We start from the raw sequence: 11,826 nt of genomic DNA on the forward strand, positions 1-11,826 counted from the left end.
TAGATTATGAGAAAGCATTTGACTCGGTCGAAACCCTAGCAGTCATTCAGGCATTACGGAACCAGGGGGTAGATGAGCATTATGTAAGAATACTATAGGATATCTACAATGGGTCTACAGCTACCATCATCCTCCATAGGGAGAGCAGTAAAATACCTATAAGGAAGGGGGTCAGACAAGGAGACACAATCTCTCCAATGTTATTCACAGCATGCTTACAAGAAGTATCCAGAACGTTGGATTGGGAACAGGTGGGAGTAAGGGTTAATGGAGAATACCTCAGTAACCTCAGATTTGCTGATGACGTTGCCTTGCTAAGTAACTCGGGGGACGAATTGCAAAGCATGCTTTCCGCACTGGGCGAACAGAGTAGAACTGTGGGCCTGAAAATTAATATGCAGAAAACTAAAGTAATGATCAATAACCTCGGGACAGCACAGCAGTTTGACATAGGTGGTGAGGCAGTGGAAGTGGTAAGCGAATATATCTACTTAGGCCAAGTTGTGACCCCAGATCCCAACCACGAGGCAGAGATAATTAGAAGGATCAGAATGGGGTGGGGTGCATATGGCAGACATTCTCAGATAATGAATAGCAGCCTACCATTGTCGCTGAAGAAGAAAGTGTATGACAGCTGCATCTTACCGGTACTCACCTACGGGGCAGAAACTTGGAGGCTCACTAAGAGGGTTCAACTTAAATTGAGAACGACTCAGCGGGCAATGGAGCGGAAAATGATAGGTGTAACATTAAGGGACAAGAAGAGAGCGGAGTGGGTCAGGCAGCAAACTGGTGTTAAAGACATATTAGTAGAAATTAAGAAGAACAAATGGACGTGGGCAGGGCATGTAATGCGAAGGCAAGATAACCGCTGGTCATTAAGGGTAACAGAGTGGATCCCTAGGGAAGGCAAGCGTTGCAGGGGGCGGCAGAAAGTTAGATGGGCAGATGAGATCAAGAAGTTTGCGGGGATAAATTGGTCACAGTTGGCACAGGACCGAGATAATTGGAGAATAATGGGAGAGGCCTTTGCCCTGCAGTGGGCGTAGATAGGCTGGTGATGATAGAAGGGATTCTCACGCGAAGGGGAGGTGGGCGTAATTTTCCATTTTCACCATGCAATGCACATGCAGTACACGTATGCTCAGGTACGGTCTTTATTGCAGACGAGAATGAGTGCCTTGTGGTCCGTAAAGTGCACACTTAGGGGCTCGAAGATTGCATCAAACAATCGTCGAGTACTGCGAGAGAGTGCAGGCGTAACGAGGACGACCGTCGACTGCAGGGCTGCCAACCTGCGAAGCCACTTTTCCCCTACCTCAGATGAAAAAAATCCCTAGATTTCCCTAAATTTATGCTGAATGTGGTTATCAGGTGTTTGCTTTCATATATCAGGTTCTAGTTATGCGATATGACTGCCCAATTTAGTTCTAAGGCATAATTATGAATTCGTTTGAAACCATTTTTGAAGTAACTGAGATGAAGGTGAAAAAATGTTGGAGCACAATTTGTAACGCTTTAAATATATTATTTAATCAAACCACAAAAGCAATAGAGGGTCATTACGTGTAGGGGGGGGGGGCATTTAATAGTGAATAATACGTATAAAAATTACCTAGAAAGTAAAAGCAATCGCTCGGAGCACACACAACGATACAACATTCTAAGAAGCACTACGTGTTACAGCGCCTTGTATATAAGCCGAAGACGTGTTAAATTATAAAAATAACATAATCAAGAATACCGCAATTCAATGCAAAACACAAAAATCTTTTACTACGACACAGAGCACTTGTAATCGCATCCAAGTATATATAAAAGAAGGATAGTAGGAACAAGCACAGATGATGCACAGTGCATGAGATATTCGAGCGAGCAAGTTTATGAACTTCATCAATCATGCTCTTTTGCTATTTAAACCAGCAGTGTCAAACGTAGGAGTGATAGCTTCGCTCGATGCACATTAATGGGGAATAGATATCGGCGCTTAATTGAGAAACTGAAATGCATACTACATAAAAAAATGTTAAATGTTAAATTTAACAAAGGACACCATTACACGACTGAAGGCATAAGTCCATGTGGAAGCAAAAATTTCCCTAGATTTTGATAAATTTATCTTTTTTCCCTAAATACAACCCAAATCCCCTAGATCTAGGGAAATTTCCCTAGAGTTCGCAGCCCTGGTCGACTGAGACCGTCGGAGCGCGGCATGCCGAAGGAGAGGAGAGCGCGGAGAGAGAGAGTACTGCACATGCGCAGCGCGCGCAGCGCCGCCCACCGGCGCCTAGCAACGGAGTGAGAGCGCGCTGCGCCAACCCGCAGCTGTTTGGGAGAGAGTGTTCGCTATCGGAGAGAGGAGAGGAGGAGAGGCGCAGCTGTGCGGACAACGCAGGACAGACGCAGGAAGGACAGAGAGGCGAGCATGAGATGCCTTGCATCTAAAACAGATTAATAGGTGGCTCATTAGCCATTTTCTTATGCTCCAACTATGGCGTCACAGGAGCTAGCTTACTCGACTGGCGGCTGCCGAGAGTCGCCGTCAATGACTGTCTGGGACATTTGGAGCCTCTAGTTCCGTTTGATCGCACCACTTCAATGCCAGTATGGATATAACACGGGAATTTCCCTGCTTTTGGTACTTCCCCAATGACGTCGTTGATGACGTATAGCGGGAAATTTCAAAGTATGTCAATACTTGTGGTCTTCTTTGGTTAAAACGACGTCTGTCGGTGCCGTAATGAAATTGAGTGAATTATCGAAGCGTATTTCTCCCAAATAAAATAATGATATGCGTGTGTTTTTCATGGTCCCTTTCAACTGTCGCAACATCCGACAGCTCCTGGGTATCGAGAGCCAGCCGTCTATTTGTCCGGGCATTTCTTGGGCCAACGCGAAAAGCTGCCCCTACTGCCACTGCGACGCGTCGGCTGCACAGCATCTTGAGCGAACATCCAGCACTACGCGGCTAGCGAACAGCTAGCCGTTCCTGGTAAATTTAGCAACCCAGGTTCATGCCGTGCCAGCATGCATTTGGGGTGGTTCGCAGGCGCTGTCACTAATTCAAGTTTTTACGCAACCCTTAGTGCCTGTGTACATAACAGCTTGAGCGCATGGCCGTTTCGGAACCACCGGGATGCTCGCCCATGCTTCACCGTAGCACTAGTCGCTGTGCAGTGGTGCACCCTTTACAGGGGCGCTAGGCGGGGCATGCTATTTCACTGAGAACCCTAACCTATCCTATCACGCATCACCGTCACATATGGGAAAAGGTCACTCCACAGCTCCTATGCACTAGAAGTCTAGAGCTTATAAATATCCAGGCCGGTGTCATCTAACGGTCATAGTCAATTTTACTAAGACTACTAAAATTTTATGTTATATATATATTTGAATCTTCACATTTCGAGACGCAGGGGTGCGCGGAAACGAAAATAAAATAACTTTCAGGCATTTCGCGTGCACAGCTACACCGAACGCAGAAATCATCTTACCTCAAAATGAACCTGCAACGTCGAAATATTTAACTCAAATAACCAAGTAAATCAAGCTTGCATCAACCACGCAGGGTCCAAATGCACTGCTAGTAGTGCGTTTATTTTTTATTTAGCGCATATGGTGGTGCATTTAGCTTTTATTTTTTCTTTACTAATCGAATGGCTAGCAGCGCGAGTTGGTCTAGTTTTCGCTTCCTGAAGAAGTTCATCGCCCACTGGACCCCAGCGCATACGCGTCGTTCACTGCTTCGCCCAACTCTGACGCTTGGAAATTACAATTATGCGCACACTGTTGCACCCTCATTCTGACTCCTGTAAAAGATAGTGTCAAAGACGTGTTTCCGTTATTTTTTTTTTTTTTGAACTTTTGGTGGTCGCTTTGTGGCTTTTATGTCGGGTCATATTTCGTCGAACGGACGAAATGCGCGCCTTGCCATGCGCGTTCGACTGAGCGCCGCAGCTGCAGCCGCCAGCGTCACCATGCGGGCGGCCAATCGCAGCTGCCTATAGTTACCGTACCTATTTAAACTTTTATAATGATCGTAAAGATTTATGCGATCTAATGCAAAGCATGACGTAGAAGAACGTTTAGCGTTTTCATCTACGGCCTAAAAATGGTAACTTTACATTTTGCGCAAGTACGCGCCCGTCAGCTGATTACAAACTTTAGTTTTCACATTTGACTGTCGTTGCCCTTTCATATGAAGTTTTTACTCTCACATTCTAGCTTGTATTTCGTATAATTTTGTTCTCTTGACGTTATTGCAGCCACGTGTTGGCTACAATGTGTAACGACCGGAAAATCCGGCCAGTTTGACGAACCCGAAACGAGCGGCGACCGCTTCGAGCCGCGTGCTTTTGCGTAGTGTACACATCGCGTGGAGGGAATGTGCGTGGAGGGAACGTTCGCGCGTCTGGCCGGTAAAAACACCATTTTCTATCACTTGAAGACGAAAAACAACATATTCATTTCACGTTGTACAGAGTCTAGCTCGGTAATTCAGAGCAAAAACGGCTGCGGTGGGGTTTGTGTTCGCGAAGTAGGAATTCGACATTTCTAACCGGCGGCCTACCGATTATCAAGGCTGCAATACATTTTTTTTTTGTTATATCAGCGCATTATTTGCTTTGCACCTCTTCGCAATCGGGCTTTTAGTTGCTCAATATACAAGCCCCTGGAAAGTAAGCCTTCAGGTTCACCGCGATCTGCGTTTCGTCACAGCTGCGTACGCGCGCAGAAGTGGCGGTGTGGTTTTGACCCCCCGTCATATCTAGGCTGCAGACAACCTTGGTTTTAAGTAAAATACAATGGGCCTGTGTTTAAGTTGGATGCTCATGAAAATTCTAAGGAATGGTGCGAAAAACGGCCTATGACTTTAAACGTTAAAGAAAAACGCTGATTCGATCGCAGACGGCATGCCCATTCAGAATGCCACCAATGGTGTACATTTCTATCATCCATCTCCTACAAAAGCCTAGGCATTATACCTTTTTGCACAATCTGCCCTGGACAGCCAGCACAGATAATGCATACAACAAACAAAAATTAAACTCATCGTGACCTTGGCTACTTATTTAGCCTTATTAGGACTCGCTCTGTTCCAGCAAAAATATTGGCCTATCTTGCCTAAGCCCGAACTTGAATATGCATGTGCAATTTGAGACAGTTCTGTCTTTTCTGCAGTTCTGTCTTCTAAAAATACATTAAATCAGTTAAGATGCTTATTTTCAGATGTATTACACTAGCGTCAAAGAACTTACATCGAAAGCCTACCTAATCTTGAAATAAGATGAACAGTGGTTCGGTTACGTCTTTATCAAAAATTCAACCCTGAATGCTCGGTAACTTCATCGTTACGCATGTTCACTGCCACTCATCACGTAGCCAAGTAAAAATGCATGCAGCGCTTTACCCGCCACACACCAAAACTCCTTCACATCCGTGTTCTTTTTTCCTGTAAGCAGCCATAAACTGGAACGATGTCGTCATTGATGTCGTGCACCATCCTAGTGCCAGCAACTTAAAATCAGCCACTAAAACCATTCTTTGCAAAGACTGTGCACCCCTCATGCAATACCCTCTCTTAGGGCATCTGAGGAACTAGCAAATATAAAATAATACAAGTTCAGTGGAGAAGCTAACTGATTGTTTGCAATGTTAATTTAGAAATGCCTTCTAATGAAACATATTTTTCATTGCTGCATTTTTTTTATTTTGTTCAGAAGATAGCATACTATTTTTTTCATTATATTTCGAAGGCTATATAGGTATGACTTGTGGTGCTTTGGAAATTTTCTGTGGACACCTTTTTGTTGCAGTGCTTTTTCATGTGCCCACTGATGTGTCTGCTTGCACCACCTTAAGGTCTGCTATTTTCTTTCCAGGGTCCACGGCACATCCAGCCAGCCAACCGAGCAGAGGAAGCACTTCATGTTGTAATTACATTTCCAAGAATCAGTGGCATTCTGCTTCTCTTTCCTTGAAGGGGAGAGTTAATTGCACCCAATTACATGATCAATAAACATTTCAACCGGTCATTCCAGGTACATGTGTTATGCTATGACACAGCATGGACAGGTAGCACTTCCTGCAAATAACTGGAAAGCATGCTGTGCGACTCTTCTGCTGATGACTTACGGACTAAGACCATTCATGTGCAACTAAAGCTTACAGAATAAGACCATACATGTTCAATGCACCAGATTTGTCTTGGTCCATAACGGCTCAGACTAGAAGCAGTGGATGAATGTCTATGCCTGGAGATACAAGAGCACGGTCACCTGGAATCGAAAAACTTTCCAGACAGACTGAACTGCAAGAACCTTGGTACAAGGAAAGAACCAAATACACCTGAAAATAATAAAGTTGAACAATTTGTAGCTTCCACTGCATGCAGCCAGTTTGAAATGAAATGCTCGGGGGCAGTGTTTGTGCAAGGCATCCTGTAGGTGTACAGGTCTTGCAGACTGCAAAGAGAGTGAGAGAAAAGTCTTTAATGAAACTGGTGAGGTTAGCCTAGTTATTTAAAGACACTGGTCCAGTCCTGGGCTTTGCAGGAAAGTCAACAGAGCCTTGGTCGCACGGGATGTGCATTTAAGATTCGACAAGTGGCCTGACACGCCGCTAAGTACCGATCTCACAGAGACGATCTCTGGCCCAAGAACACCATGAGGGCCATTCTCGGATCTGCAAATCGCACACATTCACATATGAGGTGGTCTAGGTCCTCATGTACGTCATAAAGTGGGTGAAGTGAGGAAGTGGCCTGTTGCAGCTTCAGTGTGACATTCAGCCGCACTATCTGGGATACCACTTATTAGAGGGGCAAGCTGGCTGCGACATATGTGGGAGGCGACATGTCGGGGACTGTGGCCAACAGGAGAGTGTGTGGTCATCTACATGGATAGCAGAGAGACAATGAAACACCTCTGCAGCTTCTCCAGTTTGGGAATGCTTGGCTATCGCATAAAAAATAGCAAGCTTAGTGCTGTACGGACACTCTTGAGGTGAGGATGGCAACCCATCTTGACCACGCCCACACTGACAACCCAGATCCAACAGCCTCGATTAGTGCAGCTAGGCGAAAGTGGAGGCACTCCTTTCGGCAGCCTCTACCAAGAAGCATCCAATGTTACAAGGTTTGCCGGGCACAGCTCGGGTCCCCATTCATGGGGAATTTGCGGGAGCTGCACTCATCAACGATGAAGACGTGACACTGCTCAGGACAGCGAGGAAGGCGAGTCTCAGCATGGATGTGAACGTGATTAACTGTTCCAAGTGCATGAGGGGAGTATGCCCGAAAGTTGAACACATGCTGTGGTACTGCCCTGGCTGCAAGGATTCACGTGCCCACTTACCTGAAGCTTCAACTCACCACCCTGTAACAATGGTTGGCATCCTGCAACAGCATCCACACATGTGACACACTACACTCTCCCTTCAGGGGCTTATAAAGAAGGCAGGAGTGGGTATACTTAGTGTCGGTTGTGATTTCTATCATTACTATTTCTTTCTCCCTCCCAGAGGTATTCAACATACCGCTTTCCCGGCAAAGGGTTCATGCATAGAACAACCCATATTTTAATGGACTGCAAAATATCTAATTGTGATGTAAGCCCAGACCATATTAGTTTTTTTTTTTTGGGGGGGGGAGGTGTCCAGTCAGCATATGATGCAGTACTTTCCTATACACTGAATAGCTGTAGCTATTACACAGTATGTACTCAAGCAGAGGGCAAGAATTTATACCAGAAAAGAACCACTTCATAATGCAAACTATAAAACTGGGTGAAACTGATGCACATAAGCAGCGTGGGGCTATTTGGGAAAATGCAGTAAGGTCCCAGAATGTGAAGAGACCAGGCAAACCTGTTCCGTTAGTCAGTCCCCTTTACCAGCAGTGCAATGTGCAAAAGGGCCTTACTTTAAAAAATCAGACGTCTAATTTTTGCGTCTCGAAATACTTATCAATTTGCACTGCATTTCAAGTTTGACTACCAGTGAGAACCAACATACACAGTTGTTCCAGAACACAGTTTGAACAAGTCCTAACAGCTTTCAGTTTATCTCCATCAGATTAAATCCTCACCATTAGCATAAATTACATTGGCACAATGCAACCTGTAGATTAGTACCGAGACACCTGGTATTCGGAATAAAAATACAGTCAAAAGTCAATCTAACGAAGTCGAGGGGACAGCAAATTATTTTGTTCGATTATATACTGTAGTGGCATCCAGCAAACTTAGGCGGCTTCGTGCTCCGACAATAACTTGCGGCCTGCGCGTATGAAAAGAGACCATGAAATTTGTTATCTAAACAAGAACAAACACAGCAAGTCTATAAATATATTTCCCACCAAAGAAGTTGGTGATCTTTAATTGCTAGCATGCGCTTTGTAAGCGATGACTGCATGGACTTCTCGTAAGTTTGCAGTGTGTCCACTGCGTCTTCAATATCCGACCGCAGAAGACCGAATTGGGACAGCGGCAGTGCTATGACGTGTGAACAAAACTTTTTCTTACCGTTGGCGCCATCTGGTGAATTCAACTCAAAATTAGAACTTCAGTTTCGCACTGTGCAGTTTCGTAAGAGTGGGACAAAGTGCCCCGCGATGTTATCTTTGGCACGCCATGAATCAATTTTGAGGCGTTCTCTATAGGATCGACGAAAAATTTACTTTCTGAGCTGCATTTTTTTGAGAAAAGGTGCATTAAACCGGGACAGATCATGGTGTCGGTTTCATTATTTCGAGTTAGTCAAAGCATTGGGCTCTGTGGCCGTCTGAGGGAGGATCGGGATATCTTTGTTAAAACTGGACTTTCGTTAAACTGGGTTTCGTTAAATAGGCTTTTGACTGTAGTTACATCCTCACTGCTTTTAGTGTCCCCAGGCCCTCTGTTTTGTACTGCAAGATGAGGTCCTACGTTGGCTTGAAAATACTTAGGTTGCAAATACTTAGTTCCAGTGAGACGCTGCGGGTCATTACAGCAAGAACAAGCTTCAAATAGCCTACACAACCGCAGTGTCTGGCTTCCACAATTCCGTAAAATCTTCCCATCTGATTTCCTAGCCTCTAAAAATCAATTTCCACATACAAGGAATCGTTGAAGGGTGTAACAACTACTTGCACATTAATGTCAAAGCCTTCTCTGAAATGGCTCCCATCATTGACCTTACGGCCACAATTATGAAAGCCCCGTAAAGAGTTCATGCAAATCTTTTAGGTGTATTGGATTTCCTTCTTAGGCTATCTGTGCCAAATTTTGAGAAGCTTGTGCTTTTCGAAGAAATATCAGTGCTTTCCCCGAAGGACATTCCTGCCCTCAAATAACTTGTGCACCTTAACCACTAGGTCTTGTCATTTTGGAATGCTCAGAACTGCGCCAAAGCACCTTCATTTTTTTTTTTTTTTTTTTTTTGCCGATAGAATTTTTATTGCGATTACAGTATTTGGCTGCCCAGGGGCTGCTCAGAATCTTCACTGGGTGGGCAAGTAGAAGAAACCAACTATTTTCACTCAATGCATGGTAATGTTATAGTAAAATGCATGCCTATAAGTGACGCCTGAAATGTTTAAAGCAATACACGAAGCCCGCTACATATACACCTCATGGTAAGGGCACATTTGTTTTCCCATTTGGCACCACACACTTACATCACACCTTTTCTACACCTTCCCTCTGTGGCAGGGGCTTCGGAAGGCAGGGGTCAGGGGGCTCTCGAGCCACCCTGTTGTCAAAAAGGAGGGGCTCAGCCCCACCCCCCGGTCGTGGCACAGTTGGGGAAAACATGGCACTGAAACAACAAAAAAACTGGCTGGTGTGGTGCAAAACACGAGGCTCAATACCACCGAGTCATTTTACCAGAACGTACGACCCACCTGCAAAGGTTAGCTTTTACTGAATTCCCACTTCACCTTCTTTAAATTTTTTTTTGTAACTTTTGTAGCCAGAGTTTTGGTGTTCCTGTAAGGAGGAGCAAACCATTTTCTTTCTCAACAATTTTTTTACTCATGATGACGATTGTATCACGCGTCAAGGTGAACTGCAAGTTCACCTCTGCAGAATTGTGCAGAGAGTGCAGTAGCTGTTCCGTAACCAAATAATAATACCTTTAATTATCAGACTACGTAGGGTGTTTATGTGTTTAGACTATGTAGTGGCTAGAAAGCTGCAACAGCAAATAAATTGTGCTTGATTCAAGAGTAAGTTGGAAAAGGCAGGGCCGACCTCTGTGAGGAAAAACTATCATTTTCAGAAGGGGAAAAAAAAATAATAATAAACTCAGTTTCTAGAACTACAAGATAATCATCACCACCACCACCATAATCATCATTGATTGTCTTGAACCCCCCCAAACTTCAAAATACTTCTGGTCTGCGATCTGCGCCAGTGGCACTTTGCTTGTTTTAAAAGTGCTAAACTGTGGCTGTACATGATATTCTGACAAGAAAAACATTCATAACAACATATCTTGTTCACAAAAAAGTGAATGCAGGTCGTAATAAAGCAAACCCGCAGATGGTGCGCCATAATGGCCATGCATGAAATAAGACACACAGACAGTAGTGCACTGACAAGAAAGATATATTTCTCAAAGCCACCATAGCACAACACAGTATTGTAATTGCTTTATTTTTTAACGAAGCCTAGGCAGATGACCAGGTTTTATTTGCTTGAAGTAGACTATGGATTTCGTGGTGAGCACAAAAGAGTGCACACACCACACAGACAACCTAGGTACTGGCTTACACAAAATACTTTTCTTCCGTGACTGGCTTTATATTTAGCAGACATTGATGTCACCAGGTTGAGACATTAACAAGTGGGCAGTGAATTTTCATTTGTGCTGCAGTACATAGAGTGGGAAGACGATGTCAGGCAGAAAGAGCTCTCCATGTGTTTGTACTATGTATATCGTATCACAGGAAATTGACATGGACAACATTTCAACAACTACCTCTTAGCTAAACCTAGAACTAGCTTGTAACCTCTGCCGGGAAAAACAAAAAACAAGAAAGAACTAATATCACAAACAAAGCAGTACTATAATGCACCAAAACCTCAATGCCACACAGAAAAATCACAGGGACAGGCAAGGGCCGAGAAAGCAAAAAAAAAAAAAAAAAAAAAAAAAAGAGCAAAAAAAAAAAAAAAAAAAAAAAAACACGCACCAATAAAAATGAACTATACTGAGCTTTGCTCAAATGTATAAATGCGGTGGGTAAATAGACCCCAAAAAAGGAAAATCTTCGAAATTGATGAAATACAGTCGACTCTTGCAAATTTGATCCCCGTCAATACATATTTCACTTCCATTGTTTACCTCCAGGACGCCCTATAAGCGGCATTCTGCAACTGCAGTGAACAAGAACTGAAATTAGCAAAGGCAAGAGGAGGAGGAAAGCGTTTTTGGTCTGACATTAAAGAGCTATAAGGAGCAAGTCACTAGTTTTTACGTGAAGGCAATGGCCGTGAGGCAACTCTGCCAAGGAGCTCAGCACTGTGAAATGTAATAAAGTGTACCTCCTTTTTCATCAAAGCATCGTGCTCTGTGACCTTTATCGTAACCGGGTGGAGCACAGATGCATAACCGGGTGAACAGAGTTGGCACTTATAAAAAGCAGTCATTAACTCACACAGATTTGACTCTCGTTTACCCCAGAATTGAGACAAGCATACGAGCTGTCCAGAAACGAAAATGAACCGGCTGTGTTTCTGATCTCATGTCGTCTGTCTCACTATTCCTTGCCCATCCGGAAGGCCAGGAAAAAGATCAGTTGTGCGTCTGAAGGCTTTGCAAGAGCTGCCAAGTTGCCCGCCCCTT

General features: G+C 44.1%; 1 protein-coding gene across 4 annotated transcripts in view; it reads left to right on the forward strand.

The window, feature by feature from the left end:
- The window catches only part of LOC144155851 (uncharacterized), a 1,021,707-nt gene extending 1,015,554 nt beyond the window's left edge, over positions 1 to 6,153 (forward strand). Inside the window, exon 9 of one of the 4 annotated variants that reach the window (XR_013319655.1) lies at positions 5,883 to 6,153. The gene's annotated coding sequence lies outside the window, so the exon portion shown is untranslated. The remainder of the gene's footprint in view (positions 1 to 5,882) is intronic. The other 3 variants (XR_013319657.1, XR_013319656.1, XR_013319658.1) reach the window with 3 other exon arrangements.
- The last annotated feature ends 5,673 nt before the right edge of the window (positions 6,154 to 11,826 follow it).

Source organism: Haemaphysalis longicornis, unplaced genomic scaffold (genome assembly GCF_048455015.1).
Source record: "Haemaphysalis longicornis isolate Haplotype H1 unplaced genomic scaffold, Haemaphysalis longicornis Haplotype H1 scaffold_1, whole genome shotgun sequence".
Classification (NCBI taxonomy): domain Eukaryota; kingdom Metazoa; phylum Arthropoda; class Arachnida; order Ixodida; family Ixodidae; genus Haemaphysalis; species Haemaphysalis longicornis.